Genomic DNA, 18,606 nt, shown 5'->3' on the forward strand with positions numbered 1-18,606 from the left:
TAGTATTAAAGTATACATTACAAGGATCGGCATACATTTCCTAAAAAGCTAGATGATTGAAAGGCAACCGAAACCACAGACCAGATATCTTAAACAATAACTTAATTTTTTCAAATTAGTACAGTTCTGAATGGTGTATCATCTTTCGAAATAGTAAAGTTACATAAAAAGTGGTAAGATAAAATATTTGAAATCTTATCGTTTATGTTTTTTAACATTTTCATACTTACTTTCGCTGAATTTTGATTTGTATTCCATCATATAACAGGAGCACCTCGTTGAACAATATTTATCTTCAGTTTTGGGAAGAAGACAAACAAAATTGGGATGGATTTTGTGTATGAAACATCAACATTTTATTACGGGTCGGGTAAAATCAGTTGGGAGGCCAGATTTGGCCCGCGTGCTGAACTTTGCCGACCCCTGCAATACAGCAATGAGAGTAATGGCGAACGGAAAATTTCAAAACATTTGATTCAAAATTCTTGTAGTATTTACTAGCGCCTAAAGATATGCAACTTGTACGACGTACACTTGAACAGTGTTAAAAACGCTTGACAATCTGTTGCGCAAGCCGGTTCTCAAACCAAAACATATTGCTCATAAAATATTTAGTTTATTTTTCATGATTTCAAATGGTGGAAATGTACTCTTTTACGATTAACAATTTTCTTACACATTTGACAAACTGCAGAACAATTTCTCTAATAATATAGTCCAAAAAAAACCAAAATTAACAAAAAGGAGCATACTAAAATCTAATCATTTTCAAGTAAAATGGTGGTATCTTAATTAATTAATACCGTATGTTACCCACGGTATCATCAAATAGGAACTGTAGCAAAATGTGTTCTGCTTTTTCAACGACGGCAGGCTCATCGCGTCTCGGCTTAGGGACGCTCCTTCGCACGCAAGCCATTTATCCGCCCGTGTGCGTAGGTAATCGCACGTGGAGCAAGACATGTTCTGCTGCTTCCCTTTCTGTGCCCTTTTCTGGGACATCGCGCGGTTTGCGGGCCCGAGCCGGGAAAATTGATAGCATTCGTCGATGGCCGCACGAGCGCCCGACGTTGACTGACGTTGACGTTGATGATCGTTTTAAGGTCGTTCAACTAATATGCGCCATCCGCAAGGGCCCCAGTGTGTGCGGTGAAGATATCCACAGCGAAGCGACACAACGACACACCGTTGACAATACTGGCCGGGCTAGCTAGCGAAACGTTTGATAATTACGGGGAGTTTGATCACAACTGTTCCACTTTATCCCAACGCATGGAGGTCCATGCCGTGGAGGCAGGATGCGTTCGTAGAATCCGATCGTTTCTTGCCCTGGAAGTCTCGGAGGGAGTGGTGCACTTTATTAGCATTCCATTTTCCATTCTCCTGGTTGCGAACTGCCTGCAAAGCGGTCTTCGTCTGCCCTACAGCGGAAAACCTATCGGGCACACCTTCGTGTGTTTTTGTCTCCCCTTCTGTTCTTATTACTGCCTCCATTGCCCGTCGTCATCCGTCATTTGACATCAACAAATGCGCCCGAGATGCTGGAGCCCGAGGCAAAAATGGGGCCGCCAGTGAAGCAGGAGTGCTTGCTAAAAATTAATTGCCCAGATATTGACTTCTATTCCCGCGTGGGGCGGGTCGTCTCTCGAGGTAAAAAGGAAATAAAATCTTTCTCTCCTTCTCCCTTTGTAACACACAGATACTGCTCAGCAATTGCATTCGTGCAGACCTACGGAGGGCACTTTCAGCATCATCTATCGTTCATCGCTCGGGAAATCGCGCCCGTGGTCTCTCGGTTAATCTCCTTGAAGCTCGCCGATGCAAGGGAACGGAATTCGAACAAGAAACGGTCCGCCCGAAGAACCTGCCCGCCTTGTGAAAACGCACTCCAGGTCGAGCAAAGTGTATGTATTACTTTTCCATTTTACTAACTTATCTACGGTGACCTCCATCCGGGGCCTTCTACACAGGAGGCGGGTACCTTCGACCATCTGCAATTCCATCCGCCGCGGGTTTGTTTTCCCGACGGGGCGAGGGAAAACTAGAGTGCAGGGTGCGGCTGTGGCAAACATTGCGCCGTAATTGCGGCCGTGATCGATCCTGGGCCTGATTTGATTATGTGCCGCGCGTTTTTAGCACAATTTTCTACCCGCTTTTTCCAAGCCCGGTGGTTTTTAAGGGTGAAACAATAAAAATATGGATCTATTCGCCTGGAAAAGTAGGTGCACAGGCACTTCGCGCAACGAGGCTATCGGTGGAAAATCGTAAAAATGTTTCTCACCCCGAACGAACTGCAGCATCCATGCATCTTTGTGCCGGTGGCGGGTTATTGCTTCGGATTTATGCCTCCGCGAAGTGCTCGAGTTAATGGCCCTTTAACTTGTATCTAGTTCCACTTCAAATGTACGATAATTCCAGCCGGCTTTAGCGGGGATTCGTTCGCAATAAAAGAGGCTCAGCGTTTAGTGGCGATAATACAGCTTCACTTGCTGGACTTGCGCGTGTCATCATCCGTCAGTATCTTATTTAAATCTTCCCCCCCCCCATCCTGCACGAAACCTGATTTTTGAGGGATGAAAAATAAATCGTAGAAGAACAGTTACGGACCGCAAAAAACCCGTTTCGAACCGATCGAACCGGACCTCTAGCTCTTTTACCGTCCGTCAGCGATCGACTTGCATCGATCGTTCCGCCATTCAACGTAATACCGAATGCATCCGGCCTGCACGCTTCCCCATCGGGTTCGCATCGGCATCGAGGGATTCGTCTCGTTGGGATCATCTTGCATCATTTGTTTCACCGGCTGCCGCTGGTCGGAAATGGTTGCGTTAATTAGGCTGCGCCACCGAGCCACCTCCATCGCCCCACAACCCCCTGGGATGGGGTGGTGGAAAAAGTGGTTCTTTGCGAAACCTGACGTGCAAAGAATGCACACACAGACACTCCCAGCGCGAGTACCTCTGGCGGTTACTCCACTCCACCGCTTTCTTTATCCCGTTTTTATCGATCATTTTCCATCTTTGTTTGTCCAGTTTTCCCTCCTTCTTCTTTCTTCTTCTTCCACATTCTCCACATGCACATCCTCGGCCTCTGCTATTTTAGATACATCCCGCCGGACTCCGGATAGGGCGTGCAGTGGCCGCCCAGTCGCCCATTTTCAGGCCACCTCGGAGCCTCGGGAGGAAAAGCATTTCGCACTGGCGCGCGCACGCGCGCTCGAAAGTGTTCCTGCGAACTTTCCCTTCGCATCGCCTCGTCAAATGACGCCAAACGGGTCGCATTGTTGGGCCCTGGGACGCTTAGGGGCTGGAAAAACTGCTGGCCCCCGATCCCGGGGAATAAATAGAACGATCATTAAACCAGCTTCCTGGCGTCCCTGAAGACTGGTTGATGCCGCTTTGTCCATTTATTAGGGGGCAGATTTTTTTAAAGCAAAATAAAAGCAAAATTAAACAACAATGTTGCACATTGTAGATCAAATGGTTTGAACATAAATTATTTAGATTTTTTTAAAATAAAAATAAAATTAAGAAGCTCTGATTTTCTTGCAAGGATAGTGTTCAACATTTTAAAATCAAAGTGGGTTTTTTGCAACATTCAACCCAATTTTTCTTATGTAAATTTCCGTATGACTAATCATAATACTTATTTTTTCATTAAATGCACCGAAAATGCGTGAAGCAAGAGTGCTGATTCGTACCGGTCACCGAAAAACCACGCCAAAAAATTACTACGAGCATAAAAACCCTTCGCGTTCGGCTCCAAAATCGAATGACTCACGGTGGCAGCAAGCGACGAACCTGGCGAAAAAATTTCCCTCCGTGTTTTTCTTGCGCACAGCGGCTTGACCGCCAGCGATAACGAAGTACACAACAAAGCGGAAGAGCTGAGCGAAGAAGCTAAGCGAAGAAGCACCCAGGGGGAAGAGAAGGGACGAGGAAGGAACGAGGAAGGCTTTCGGAGAAGAAAGATGCTCGGAAAGCAGCACAAACACACTCGCCGCAGCACACATTGCAGCATAAAACATTTTCCGTCAAACAGTTGTTTTAGATGTTCTCGATCTCCTTCGCCTACCCTTCCTGCGTCCCTACCGCGCTGTTTATTTTTCGCTCTCTCTCCCTCTCTCGCTCTCCCTAATGTCGGGTTTCCTCCGCTCAGCCCAGCGTCGCCCATTTCCCTTGGCTTTTCCATGGGCAGGCGCAATGACAGCACGCCGCAAACCATTTCGCCTGACACCGAGGGCAGAAGAATCGGCCGCAACATACTTTCGATCCCCCGAGGCGGGAGGCTTCTGCCTGCAGTTCTGGCCGCGAAGATCGCGCACACACACACCCAGCCAGGTTCGCTCGCGATCTTCTCCATCCCTTTCTAGCGATCTTATACCGCAATCCAATCTTCCCGTGGGAGGAAGCGAGCGAGAAATGGATCGATGGAGAGGGTTCGAGCGAGATGGAAGAGCCGCGCGTCGTCAGGTTGATCGTCGTCGTCTCGCAGCGATCGCCCGTCAGACAACCACAACGACGGCGAGCGCGAGCGAGCGAGCAGGTTCGCTGGAAAACCGCATCGGGCGCACGGGGCAACGTTGTTTGGCCGCCGCGCCAGTCAGTCAGTATAAATCTAACGTCTTCAGTGTCAAGGTCTCTCCTTCCCAGCGAGGAGCGCTTGATCTGCAGCCCGTGCCAGACTCCGGAGACCTCTGCCAGGCAGGCAGGCAGGCAGGCAGCAGCAGCAGCATTGGATGAGCCCTGCCAGCTCATAGCTCCCGTGGATTGCGCTGGTGGAGGAAGTCGCTGGATTTTCCCAAGCCATTTCGCAGCTGAGAGTGCTGATCGGGTATTGCTTCTTCTTTCTAGTTCCTTTGCATTCCTTGCGTGCCACACTGGGTCCCACCCAGAGGGTAAATAGGGCGTCCGAAAGCGGTGGCGACCCATTCGCGAACCGAACGCAGCCCGACTTGTCCAGCACAAACTCCGAACGGGTCAAACGGTCGCTGAAAATCGTGAACAAGAATCGAACTTGCATATTCCACTCGATTGTGCAGTGTGTGTGTGTGTATGTGTTTGGGTGCTGTGTGTGCGGGGAAAGAAACAGAATTTCGGGACAAGAAAGGTGCCCTTCGCGAAGAAAGGCCTCAAGTGCAAAGTGGTCAAGTGAAAGTACGGCTCGGATCGAGCGAGCGAACGAACGAATGCACACGGCGTGAGAAAAGGTTTACGAAGTGTAAGTCTCTGTCGTCGACGTCGTCGCCGTTGTTGTTCGGAATGTGGTGCGTCCAGTTTCCCGGTTGTCCCTGGGGGGAGCCGTTCGAGATTAAACCCTGCACTGCACTGCAGAACGGTGGTGTTGGCGCTGGTGGATTGTCAACCATGATATGCAAGAATCGTCAGCGATCATAACTGTGCTTTTTAATTGAGGCGAAAAGGTGCCCCCCCCTCACAGCTGGGGAGGGGAAGCGTGTGCGGAACGGTGGCCCGAACTGTGCGCGGCAAAGGGTGAACATTCGACGATAGCACGTTAGGACGCTAATCAACGGGGTGGGCCGCTTCTTTCCGTCGAGGAAAAGTCGAAGCCCACGAAAACAAGTTCTCGGAAACGGTGAAGTTGCAGCAAATCGATGACTTTCTTTCACCAGAGCCGAGTGCCTTTCTTTTTCCCTTTTTCCACGACCAAGAGCTGCAGGAGAATGCACCCGAAAGCCTCGATCAGAACGATCACCTCAGTAATGCTGCTTTTGGTTTTTGTGGAGTTTTGGAGTTTTGTGAAAGCTTCGATCGGTGGATGAAGTTCGTTAACTAAGGACAGTCATCGTGAACGGCATGTGCAGTATTTCCGAGTACTTACCGTCCTTATTACGGGAAGAGGAAATCAATTATCGAGTTGGTTGTTTTCCATGCGTTCAAATTCGTGCGCTTCAGAAGCGAACGGAATGAAATTTGGATCTTGAATCCTGGCATTTTTGACGTTTGATTTATATCTTCCGTTTTGTTAATCGTTCCATCAACCCAGCATTTGTTTCTCCTTGCCATAATCTTCCTAATTCCCAAAGCAAACACCAACGGAAGGCATCAGAACCTGTTTAGTCTTTGATACAAAAATCTTTCGACGGACAAGAAGGAATCTATTCTAAGCTTCATTTACTTGAAGATATGAATTCTCACCTGCAAACTGCTCCTCTGCCTCGTTCCACTTTCCGAACGGGGGTTGAAAACTACACCCCATCGGTCGGTTGGGGAGCAATAAAGGAGGATCCTCGGTCAATTTATTGATCCGGACCGGGGCGTCGATAATCAATGTCTTCATCGATCGTGGTGCCTTTCGGATCGATTGAGTTTTCTTTTCTTCTTCCTCAATCCACGATCCAGAAGCACTGGGAGGGAGGCGAATTAAAAGAGTCATCGCTTAAAATTGGACACGATTGTGATGGGGTGAACTTGTGGTTGTCCGGAAAGGGCGTCAGAGGGTTGTGAGATAAGTGAAACAAAAAGAAACCAGAACGCAGCGCAAAGTGGTTCAAATTATCGATCGCGATCGATCGGAGGTGCACAATTTTTCGGTTGCCTCTGTCATCGGGGGTCGAGTCACGTGTTTAACGTCATAATGAAACGGCCCTTCTTCCGCCGGCGAACGCTCCGACCCCGGCGTGCGTCCCAATTCGGTTGATTTTTATTCTTTTCCCTCCACATTACGTTGTTGTTTCGCTGGGCTGCTCGGGTTACATAAACTTCCAACGCGTTGTCGCTTCCCCTGTCGGGATGCTGGTGCTGTGCGTTCTCGATCAGGTCGATCTGAAACCGAGGATGCTGTTGCCCTGTTTGGTGTTTTGTTGTATGTTTTTTCTTCAACCCCCTTTCGTTTCGTTGCCATTGCACTCGGCGTACAGCATCGTCGAGCATCGGTGATATGGCCACGAGATAGCATTGACCTCGGCGGATGGATCGATCCGTTCGTGTGAAAACCTGTTCCTTCGGCGAGCGTGATCGAACGCGCGCTACCAGGGAAAAGCAAAGCATTGTGCGGACGCGGACGGGCATTATTTCTTGCTCACGGAAAGAACACGACTCGGGCGCGTCAGGTGCCCAGTGGTCTGGAGGACTGGTTGGCCGGCAACAATAAAACCATAAAAGAGCTTCTCCACGGAATGGGGAGCAAGGGTTTTCCTTCGTTTCTTTTCATTTTTTCTACCTAACAAATAATTTCTCCATTCTTCAAACCAAACCCGCTGAGCTCGGAAGCACACTTTCACCGAACCGAACATCGTCCGATAGACCGACCGGGCTGTGTGTGCGCAAAGTCGCGTGGTTCGGATAAATCGGGCACGCAAAAATTGCGCCTTTGTGAAAGTATTTTGCTGCTACCCTTCCGCTCGGCGTCGACGCCAATCTGTAGTGAAAATGAAATCGAAAAAGTCAATTCCAGATCACAAACTCACACCCAGTTCTGGCCTCGATTTGGTGGCGAGAAGCGGTCGCGCAAGGATGTATAGTTCACCTCAAAACACACACCTACCGGGCACGAAGTACTCCCGATCGCGGGCGTTAATCTCTCAGCCAGTAGTTTCCACCATCCGGAGGCAACCGGAACACGGCCATTTCTTTCGCTGCAACAACCCCGACTGCAAAGATCACGATCTCGAGATCGGTTTTGCTGGGAAGATGTTGTGTTAAAAGGTGGTGGAGAAGGAAGAGAGAGGCCTGCGGGCAGGGCCGAAACCCACACTTGTTTACATTGCCGGTTAACCTATTTTTTAGAAAGTGGCACTCGGCTGAGAACGAACCAACGAGCGGCCGAAGAAGCGAACGGCGGGGCGCGAAGACAGCGAAAGCGATGCCAGGGAGAGGGCAGGGAGGAGGTGGTAGGTGGAGAAGGAAAGGTAACCAAAACACACACACAAACGCGCACACGCAGCATGCAGCCGAGGAAGGAAACCCGTGGACAGGGTTCTGTCTCCCGGGGCAAGGCGGCATCTTGGCGGAAGGCCGTAGGTTTTGTCATACAAATTGAAGGTCTTTCCGAAATGGGCCAAACAAATGCGGCGACCTGCGGAAGCAAACATGTCGTGGAAGGCTGAACTTTGGGATGTGTGGAGAACTGGACACGAGAATCAGCACAACAACGGAGAGGGACACTGTTTTTTCTGGTGTTACACGAAGGGATAACTCGAGTTGGGAACTCGGTCAACGCAACTCGGACCGAGTCCGGATACGACGGGAGAGTGACGTGGGGGAAGGTTGTACGAATGTGGGTTTGCGTTTTTGCCAAACCCGGAGAAATTTGAAAGTGTCCCCTACTGCATCCCGCGGGGCCGGTTCGACTCCGGAACGCAAATTATCCTCCACTTGGCGATAAGCATAAACGCGCGAGTCGATCCCGCATGAAAGGCCACCTGTGGAAAAAAGAAAGAAGAAACATCGCGGGAAGCGGGGTGGGGTAGAGGAACGTGCACGCATATGTAGCTCCTTGCTCCGACGTCCACCACCAGCGACACACACACACACCAAGAGCGTGCGTGCGCGAGTGACGAGAAATGGGGAAATGAGATTCCCGTATTGAGGTTATGTGAGCTTAGTCATGTGTTCACTGCCTCCCGCAGGCTGCTGGCGGATGGAGCGGAGTGTCCGCCACCACCAGCGAAAGGTGGTGCGGCATATATGAGGTCACCTCGTCGCGTTCGCGTTTCGCGCCTGCCCCGACCGCGATCGGGCGCTTTCTCCACGGTGCTGTCACCGCCACCCGTGGGCCCCGCATGCTGATGAAGTCCGTCGAATGCGCAGCAAAATTAACCGTTTTCCGGACCGAGCGCCACCAGAGCACGCGCGCGCGGAGTCGGGGGAAAGGTTGCACATACCCTTTCAGGTATCGGTTTGCCCTGGGGCGGCGGGTGTACGGGACCGTTAGTGGCTTTCGGAACGGAAGAAGTTCCTTTGGCGCTTGGGCTTGGGCTGAAGTTGATCGATTGACCGGATGACGGTTTCGTTGACGATGCTGCAGCAAGAACCGACAACGGTGAACTGCATTTTATTCTTAACAATGTTTGATTCGATTGTACGGTGTGTGAATCAACTTCTCTTTAAGTTTTACGAGTTTTGATTGAGTTTTCTTTTGTAAGTAGGAGCGTTGTTATTGATACAAAATCTACCTTTGTGTATCGCAATTTCATTTCAAACTTGAAATTTTTAAATTGTTCAGTTATTTTGTACGAGCAAACTCTTTAATAACAGAGGAACAAAAGATTATTTTACATCTGTTCTTTATTCCTTGGTTTAACTTTAGAGGATCAAACTGTGTTTGTGGTTTTCATTGTTAAAGTGAATCAATAAGCTTGATTTTAGTTATCCAAACGATCCGTTTTACGTACCTTTTAATTTTTTTTCTAATCATTAGATTTTTATCAGGTTTTAAGTTTAAACCGATATTGTTTTACATTTTCCTAATTCGTGTAGTTAGTTTGTAAAATTTGCACTATATTGTTCGAAAGTTGTATTTTTATTATTTTTTTTTTTTTAAGATCATACATACATCGTTCTTTTATAATGTGTCGATGATAGTGGTTCCAAAACAAGTTTCATACTTTGCTATACTTGCACGTTAGATTTCGCTCTTAAATTGTTATTTTACTTGATTCATGTTTTTGATTTATGATTATTCTGTTTTACTTACTTCATGTTTAAGTTGCGTTTTTTCTTCTCTGCTATCGAAAGGTTCACTTTTCAACCCATTTATTTCGTTTTTATGATGAATATCATCCTACTTACATTTGCCAACCGTCAGCAACACGTACTCATGCACGGCGAAACAACTTCTAGACCACTTAACGCAATGCGTCTGCAATCGTTCGAGCGCCGAGCGAAAACCGTACGTCCAGAACCTGTTCTACATTCGTTCTGTCTGGCGGCCCTTTCCAACGCCGCTAGTTAACCGTATCGGCCATTAGTGCGGATTTGGTTCTGCCCCTCGAAAACGGCTTCAAATCGTTCGCGAAAGAACTTTTCCTCAATTTCCTCAAATTGCGCCTCCCCCCGCGGGCTCCGTGCGCTCCGCTCTCATTCCGTTCTATCTCGTGTGTGTTGTTGGCATTCTTCGGGCGGCGGAAGCGATTCGATAACCGGAGTGGCCATCGAGTGCACCCGTGCCCACTGCCCCACCCAGGAAAGAATCTACCCCCTCCTCTTCCTCTACCGCGAGTAAAGAAACGAATTGATTTTCAATTAAATACCGTTACACTGTATAACAGTTTATTATGCTTGCTTACATGAGCGCACTGGCGTACGTTCGTTTCTAAATAAATGTTGTGCTGTATTTATTGGTCCGCCACCCTCACGCACCACTCTTCTTTCTTCTTCTACCTCTTAGCTGCCAGCCAGTGAGTGTAATCTTCACACACACGTGCGCGTTCTATGCTCTTCATACCATCGTTTTGTAATTATAAATTCCAACACTTCCTACTAACTACTTGAGCGTGTTTTTCTCGCGTCTGCTAGGGATAGAGGAGGGGAAGGGAAACAATGGTGGACGAGCCAAACACCGTTTAACGCACGCCAACCTAACGACGGACACCTGGCGTGTGCACAGTTTTTCCCACCTCGCGAAGTACCAAGTGCAGCTCAAGTTCGATTCGCTTGAGCCGTCTCCGCTCGAGAGTGGAAAAGATGCGATGAAGCCAAGAACTCACACCAAGAGGCATAAGAACTATGCTCCGGGAGGATTTTTCTCAGATTTTGCTGATGGCTAGAGTAGTTTCTTTTTGCTAAAATAGTTTTGTAAATGATTTTCTCTATGATAGTATTTTCTTGCACGCCTATATTTCAACCTTAGTTAGTAATTTTCACTTCGCTGACAAGTATCAATTATTCATGCCAACATTGTTTCCAACCTCTCTTCCAGCGCCACCTAAGACGAAGACGACCTGCATTTGGCCGCTGATTTTATGCCGTAACGGTGTCCGGTCGGAGGTTTAAAGCTCGCCAGCAACGTCTCTGCATGACCGGTGATCCAGAACCGAAACGTTACTTAGTGTTACTATCGTTCGCACCAGTGACCCTTGGTGCAGTGTACGCCGTCCCGATCGCGTGTGGATGTGCATTTCAGCTCGGTGTTTTGGTGTGCTTGTGAACAAAACGGAAAGAAAACTTCCGGTGGATGAAACAAACCATCGCCAGTGGATACCCCGATCAGTGAAAAGTGCCCCAGGAAGCGGGCTTGGTGTAACGGTGGTTCTAAACCCTGAAGGAACCTCCACACCCTGTTGTCCGACAAGCGGAGAAAGAAACATATTAACCAAGCAAAGTGTCAGTGATCGCTTGGTATTCATACAGTGAAGCAATTGGAAGTGAGAATAAGAGTTGTGCAGGTTATCATTTGCTAGAGCACGAGATTCGCTCATCCCGATAAAGGGATCAAGTGTCTTTAGTGGTCTTTTGAATGCTGGTGGTTCTTCAGATAGCCGCAGCCTTGCTCAGATGCTGTAATCATTCAAAGTATTTGTGCGCGGGACGGTGAACGTGTTTTTTAAATGTTTGTGTACCGCAACAACGACTCCTAACGCAAGACGCACGATGCGCCGTTAGTAGAACACACAACCACCGGCAAGGAAAAAGAGCTTAGGAGCTCACCGGATCGCTAGTGCGCTCCAGGGCACCAACTTCATCCGGCCGAGAACACAACGCAAGTTCTTGTCGAAGCTCCGAACCTGATGGGCAGATCACATGCGATCGCACTGTGACAGGGGACACGAAGCACACAGACCATCACCATCAGCGGCTTGGGTTTCCGGTGTGATCTAACGGGCCACCGGTTGGCGGTCTCATCCATCATCATCCGCCTTTGTGGTGTCCGTCCCAACGCACACGGCAACATTAAACTGAGCCTCCAAAAGCCCACCACAGACCACGAGGGAAGGGACGAGAGACGAGAACCGTGCAGCTTCAATACAAGTTCAAGGTAAGCGGCCTCGGTTTTTGGGACTCTCTAAGGAGGTGACTAATTAGTATCGCGCGGGTCGCGGAGTTCAAAGTTAACGACGGGCTTGGAAGAAGACCTAGAACCAGACTTAGACACACAAACACGGGAAAGATCATTAGGCTGTTCTCTTAATGGTGGAAGTGACCCGGCGAACAACGATTTATTGATTTGAATTTATATTCGGTACGATAAATTACAAAGAGTGGAGCGTCGATGCCGGAACTCCTGCAGGACGTAGACAATTGGTGGTCTCACTTCCCGTCTTTAGAATCGACTTAACGCTGTATGTGCTTGATGTACAGAATTTACGATCGGGAGTTATGTCCACAAGAAGTAGGATTCCTTCCCCAGTAAGCGAGTAATTGCAAGCCAGAGGCTCTATTAACGCAGATCCATTACTGCTCAACCTGTTCACACCTTCTACCGTCTTCGGAATACTGAGCACACTGCTCCGATGGACTTGTGTGGATGAACTTTGATACCAATTTAGAACTCGCGTTGCTTGCAATCTACACCTGACGTGTTCTTGTACGCCGTCCGGTTTACTCCGCTCGCGAAGATGCTCGAATGCTACACACACCGTTCTTAGCTACGGAATAACTCGTGCGCGCATTCCTATCATTAAACAGTCAACTAATCAATCAACAACCCCCGGGCAATCATTCGCAACGCATCACGAGCCCGGTCGTCGCTCTTCCGGTCTTTGCTTCAGATGCTTCAGTTCTCCTGGAGGTCTTATGCTACGGTGAGGACGGAGTGTTGGTCTGCTTTACATAATACGTTCGAGCTGGTGAGGAGCGAACTCGTGACCATCCTTGAGCTGACGGAGGTTTCTAGCCAAGACAAACGGGACGACATAATGAGCCAATCTGATGAACCTTCGATGGGATCGAGGCGTTATCGCAGACAAAGAATTCTCAGTTCTCTCCCTCTGATAATGCTTACCTCCCCCGGATTGAGGTTACTTCCGTTTGCAGGTTGTGCTACTTTGTGATGTAAACAATCAACAAACTGTCACCGTCAATTCGGGTGGTGATTTCACGAGGTCCTGCATGTCAACGCGGAGGACACTAACTCCCAGCCCTCTGACTAACGCCGTGTGTTTCCCAAAGGTGATTGGCGCGAGTGAAATCGAATTGTGCCGATTATGGCATACGAATCATGGTTAGTCAGCAGCCGGGCCACTCTGACTTATGCAACTAGACAATTTCACTGGAGTTTCCATTTCACACTCAACGGACCGTGGACAAATTGCGCAGTGCACAGATAAAGTGATAGCGCTCGGAAGGGAGCAGCAGCTCCGAGAAGTCGAAGATGATGCGCTGTCTTTTGTTCACGAAAGCATGAAATTAGCTGCCGCGACGGTGAGTGATTTATGCGAACACACTTCGCATGTTGTGTTCGACAGTGTGTACTCCTTGTCACTTCATCGGTACGACATAGGCAAATTGATGTTTATCTAAGTCAAATCAATTTTGCTACCATCATTAATGGGAAACACCTTAAATATTAACTGACATAAGGATGGATTTAGATGAATTCTACTTGCAGTCATACGGAAGATGTACTTTTAATAGTCGTATAGGGTAACAACTTTTATGTTTTAATTGTTATGTTTTCTCTTAAATAAAAATGGTTTCTGTAAAATCACACACTATCATCGAGTATCTAGAACAGGAGTCTGCAAAATTATGTTTTCTAATTTGCATTATCAATCACTGCATTCAATAAACACATTTTTCAAAATCATTTTTACGTTACAAAATATGGTACCCTATATTTAAAACATTTTGATACTGAGTTATTTCAATTACAGTTACAAATGTTCTTAAAAGTACACATTGAATGTATTATTCTACGTCTATTTTATTCTATATTAATTGTATTAAAATTATTCTACCTTGGATTAAAGAATGATACTTCATTTAAAATACTTCATTTGATATCAACTGAAAAGTACTAAAACATCTTTTAAAGTATTTGGCCAGCGGATTTGGGACCTTTTCTATCAATCGACCCTGTTCAGGAAACGTGTACCGACCCCTGCTCTGGAACACAAATAAGCAGAAACCGGTACTCATAATTGACAAAATTAAAATGTTGCCTTTTTAATTTCTACTTCATGAGCCGCATTTGACTTTCTTCTGTGGTGTAAAATTGAGGTCCCAACTTTGCCTTTTCCTTATGCTCTACTTTCCATACAGTAACCAACCCTGCCCGCGTTCTGAACCGGACTTAAGATGCCGTTTCCTTCGGTTGACTGCTTCGACATCGTCAGCCGTCCATTGGCTAAACGTAAAGTAAAGCCGAGGTGCAAATGCAAATCAGCTTACCGATTTATATCTCGACCTGACCATCTCCCCGACCCGGGATTCCGTGCATTGGCTTTAGGGTTGTGAGGTGATTAATCGTTTGTGCGGCCGTTCGATCGATGGGCTGGAAGCCTTCGCCATGTGACGCACGTTTATAAACGCGTAGAGCTTTTCCAGCCACCTTCCCTCCAAGGGGGATGCTTTTTGCTATGATTTCTTAGCTCCTTCTTCTATCGCATACTTCGAATCGGAGATTCGCGAGTCCAGCAGCTTGCTGCCCGCAGTTCCATAAATAATGGCACATTAATGATGCACCTCGACGGAACGAAAGCGGAGCGTGTGGAGTACAGTGGGAAATAGACGTAGAAACGCTGTGTTGTATGTGAGTTTCAGCTGCTGCGGATAAGCCCATGAAGCCAGCATTGGATCGTTCGTTCGCCAAGCCCGATCGATTGCTTCCGACAATTAGAAACTGATCGGCGCGTCGATCTCTTGATGGTCTCGTTTCCATCTATCCCAACGTAGCTGACCGTCGGGACGGTGTACGCCACGCTCCATCTATGAGGCAGCTCGCTCGTCGGAAGTCAGTTTTGCACTAAGTACGACTGGCACACATCTGACCGCGCGCGACACGGCCGTATAATTACGGGAGCAAGATTTATCATCTCCGACGGGATGAAAGGAGGTTCAGGGACGTACGATACGAGGGGGGTAGGGTGGTGGGGTGCGGCACAGTTCAGCTTTCTTTTCCGGAAAATCCAATCCAACGGGCTTAACCCCGTTGATGGCCGATGCGAGCGTAATTATCGCACGGGACGCAGTGGGACGATGTTGATGAGGCTTGGGCGACAACACCCCAGCATTTCTCTAAGACACCCTGACGGCGTCACCAGTTGGAGCCGATAGGAATGCGGGGATGCGATAAACTGAAGACTCCAACAACCACACCACCACAACCATGTGACATCCGTTCTCCTTCAGTTCTTCGGGCGCTCTCCGAACAAACCGGTTTCGCTGATTGCGTTGAAATAATAAATTATCACATCGAATTAGGTCAAATCCGTCGCCGATGTCGCCGAGCGCACCGGGCGAAGAGGACATTGATCGGACCGGGCCCGATCTTCTTCCCTCCTTCGACACGGATGGTCACGGATTTGCGCTGATGAGCGGGTTCCGCCATAATCATCGTCGCGTTCGGTTGGACGGTTGCTCATACCGAAATCCCCGCAGCGATGGCGGAAGGTTTCGCTTTTTGTAAACCTTTTAATGCGGCGATAGCATTTAATTAAGGTTACTGAACGGATTATGTGGAGCGGTGCGGGACAGCTAGACACCGTTTACTTGCCGAGTTTCCGATAACAGTTATGAGATTGGTAAGCCATACGTTTTACCGGAAACGGAGCTCTTTGATATCAATTTATTCGTTGACATATTTCTACGAGCTTGCCCTTAATTACCAAATTGGCTTTCTTACTTTTTGACAAACAAAAAGTTCAAAGCGTAATGTGATGATAGCTTAAACATAAAATGACCAACCATGATTGTATTTTTATTATCTGTCTTTTGTTTTTAAGAGTATCATTTGTTGATCATCATTCGCATCATCTTCATTTGTTTTTATTATCGTTTTGCGTATCAGTTGATTTTTAATTTTAAAAGCTTGCTTTTAATAAATAGAGTCTATCTTAGTTCTTTGGATAAAAACGTTAGAGGGTATTTAGAGCGAAGTAAAACATTTGGAATACTTTAAGACTTTTCTATTGGATAAAATGTCCAATGTAAAACCGTCTTTAAGAAATACACATGACAGTGTTCTCTGTAAATAAATACACATTCTGTAGAATTTATATTATACAGTATATTATTTATTAAATTATATTCAGTATATTTATATTAAATAAGTTTTAACGCCTTTCTATAAAATACTTGTGTTGGCACATTTGCTTCAAAATGTTCAGTTCAAGTAATTATAATTTCGATGGTTTTCTAAAAATAATTTCCACTGATCATTGGTTTTGAAAGTTAACCGTTGTTGTTGTTAATTATCATGACTGTTCGCGAATAAACAAATTCGTGATAATTAAATCATTAATAGAAAAGTAAAATAACTTCAAAAGATATTATTGAATGTTAAAATTCCTTGTACATAACTATTTTCTACAGCATATACCAACAATAAAGGACGAGATACGAAAACAGAAGGTTTAGATACAATGTCAAATGTTGCACCACATGGACCGTAGAATCAGAATCAAATTGGTTATAATTCCTCGTTGTATCCATGGAAACTTAATACATCAGTTACTCATTGAATCGGTACTGAATGGAATACGATTTAACTTCGTTGGTTTTATTTTTTTGTTTCATTGCTTGCTTATGCTTTTATATCCGTCGACAATCGGAACGCACAGAAGCGTCAAGAACCAACTACGATCTTCTCCCGCCCAGCGTAATCGTTGTGCGATCTTCCATGCCGCGCCGCTCCATCATTAACACTTCTCACAACTAGACCCCAATAAAAGGGCCCGTCTTCCACGATCCACGGAATCGGCCGATCCTACCGGTTAAATGGCGTGGGGCCATTTTTCGCACCCACCCCGTTCTGCACCCACTGGCTGATTGCACCGCTGATTAATCTTGTCAAGCTCAATTACTACCAAGTGCTGAAAGCCGTCGCTCCGGTGTGTGTTCTACTAGAGAAGCTACAGAAGTGCCCGTACAGCGTCGGGAGGTCTTTCCACAATCGTCTGCAGTTTCAACGGGTGTCATTTGGCCTACGATCCCAGGACGAACCCCCGAGAAGTATCGTGTTCCGCGCGGGACGGCCGATCGTAAAGTGCTTTATGGGTGGATTTAGAGATGGGCAGGCAATCTCGCACATTTTGCTTCGAGTATTGGAGATATGTAGCGAATTAAATGGCTTGATACTGGACTTCCTTCGGACTAGTTTAACATCAGTTCCAGCTTTGAATCCTTGTTTTGAACTGCTTTCGCATACAGTATATCGCAAATTCGCACGATTCGTTTCGGTAATCGGCCGGCGTTTGCCCGCATCCGTCTTTTGAATGCATGTTACCCACAATATATTTTAAAACCCCTTTTTCCCAAGAATACAACTCCGTAGGCAACGAAATCTTAAAGCTTAATCATACGAAGCGTGGAGGTACACATAAATAAAACTCATCTCCCTCGAAGGGTTGCCGCGGCGAGTCGGCAAATTCTTTCCAGCTCGGTGGTCCTGGTTGTGGCTTAATTTCACCTCGCCGTTGCTCCGCCAGCTCGTCCATGGACATCGTGCAGCAAACGGAAGTCGGAGGCAGAGAACAGCGCGAAGCAGTGCTAGCGCTAGCGAGTCGAGGAAAAGGTTTTTAATCTAGATTTTCTGCCAGTTTTTCTTGACGCCTTCTGATGCTGGTACTGCCACCGCTGCCGCCTACCGTTCCGTCTGCCCATTCATGGGAAGATTAACCGCAACGCATCGCAACGCCACCGTTTGCGCCTGTTGGTCACGGTGAAAAACGGGAAAATGATGAAAGTACACACACACACATATTTCGGTCGTTCAACTTTACGACCGGCGAACGAGGGAAAAGGTTTTGCGCCACCGCCACCGGCGCCGGAGCTGATGATTCAAAGTTATTGCTGCTTAAAACGCTGCCTTTTTTTGTTTGTTGGACTGAAAACCTTTTCGGTCAGAATTAGGCCTGGGAAAAAAGGCCGCAGCTTTCTACTCGCGGCTCCTCCTCGGGGTGTACTGCACTTCATTATCCGTAGGTCGCGAAGCGTGAAAGTTATTCTGGACTCCTGTTCTGGGAACTCTTACGCCGGGAAGCATCGGAAAACGGGGGGTCTCTTCGTGCGCGCTTGTTGCCAAAATTAACTCACTCAAATATTTGAACTCTCCGCCAGATTCCTTTCCGGTTTGTGGGTTGTTAGTCCTCCCGTAAACCCTTACACGGGTTGAATGCAGTTGATGATGGCGAGCGTCAAATAAGAAGTTATAAGTTCCCATCGTTGTTCCAGAGTGCTTCCCGCGGGATTAACGAGCTAAGAGAGCGTAATAATGCAGATAAATATGTTTGAGTGACTTTGATGGCTTTCGAAATAAAAAAAAATACCTCACGGAATGGAAATACCTTTCTTGCTTTTATTTGGAAAATGCGTCCCGAGCAACAATCATCATTTGCTCAAGACGTTTCTTCCGGAATGTATAAAATTCGGAGAATTTCGGAACAGAAGAAACTACAAGACTTGCAAGCAGCTTGCATGCTTTAACCTTCAACTTGAACTTGAGCAGCCGGTGACCGGAGTGCATAGGGACACGGCTGACACTGGC

Source organism: Anopheles ziemanni, chromosome 2 (genome assembly GCF_943734765.1).
Source record: "Anopheles ziemanni chromosome 2, idAnoZiCoDA_A2_x.2, whole genome shotgun sequence".
NCBI classification, from domain to species: domain Eukaryota; kingdom Metazoa; phylum Arthropoda; class Insecta; order Diptera; family Culicidae; genus Anopheles; species Anopheles ziemanni.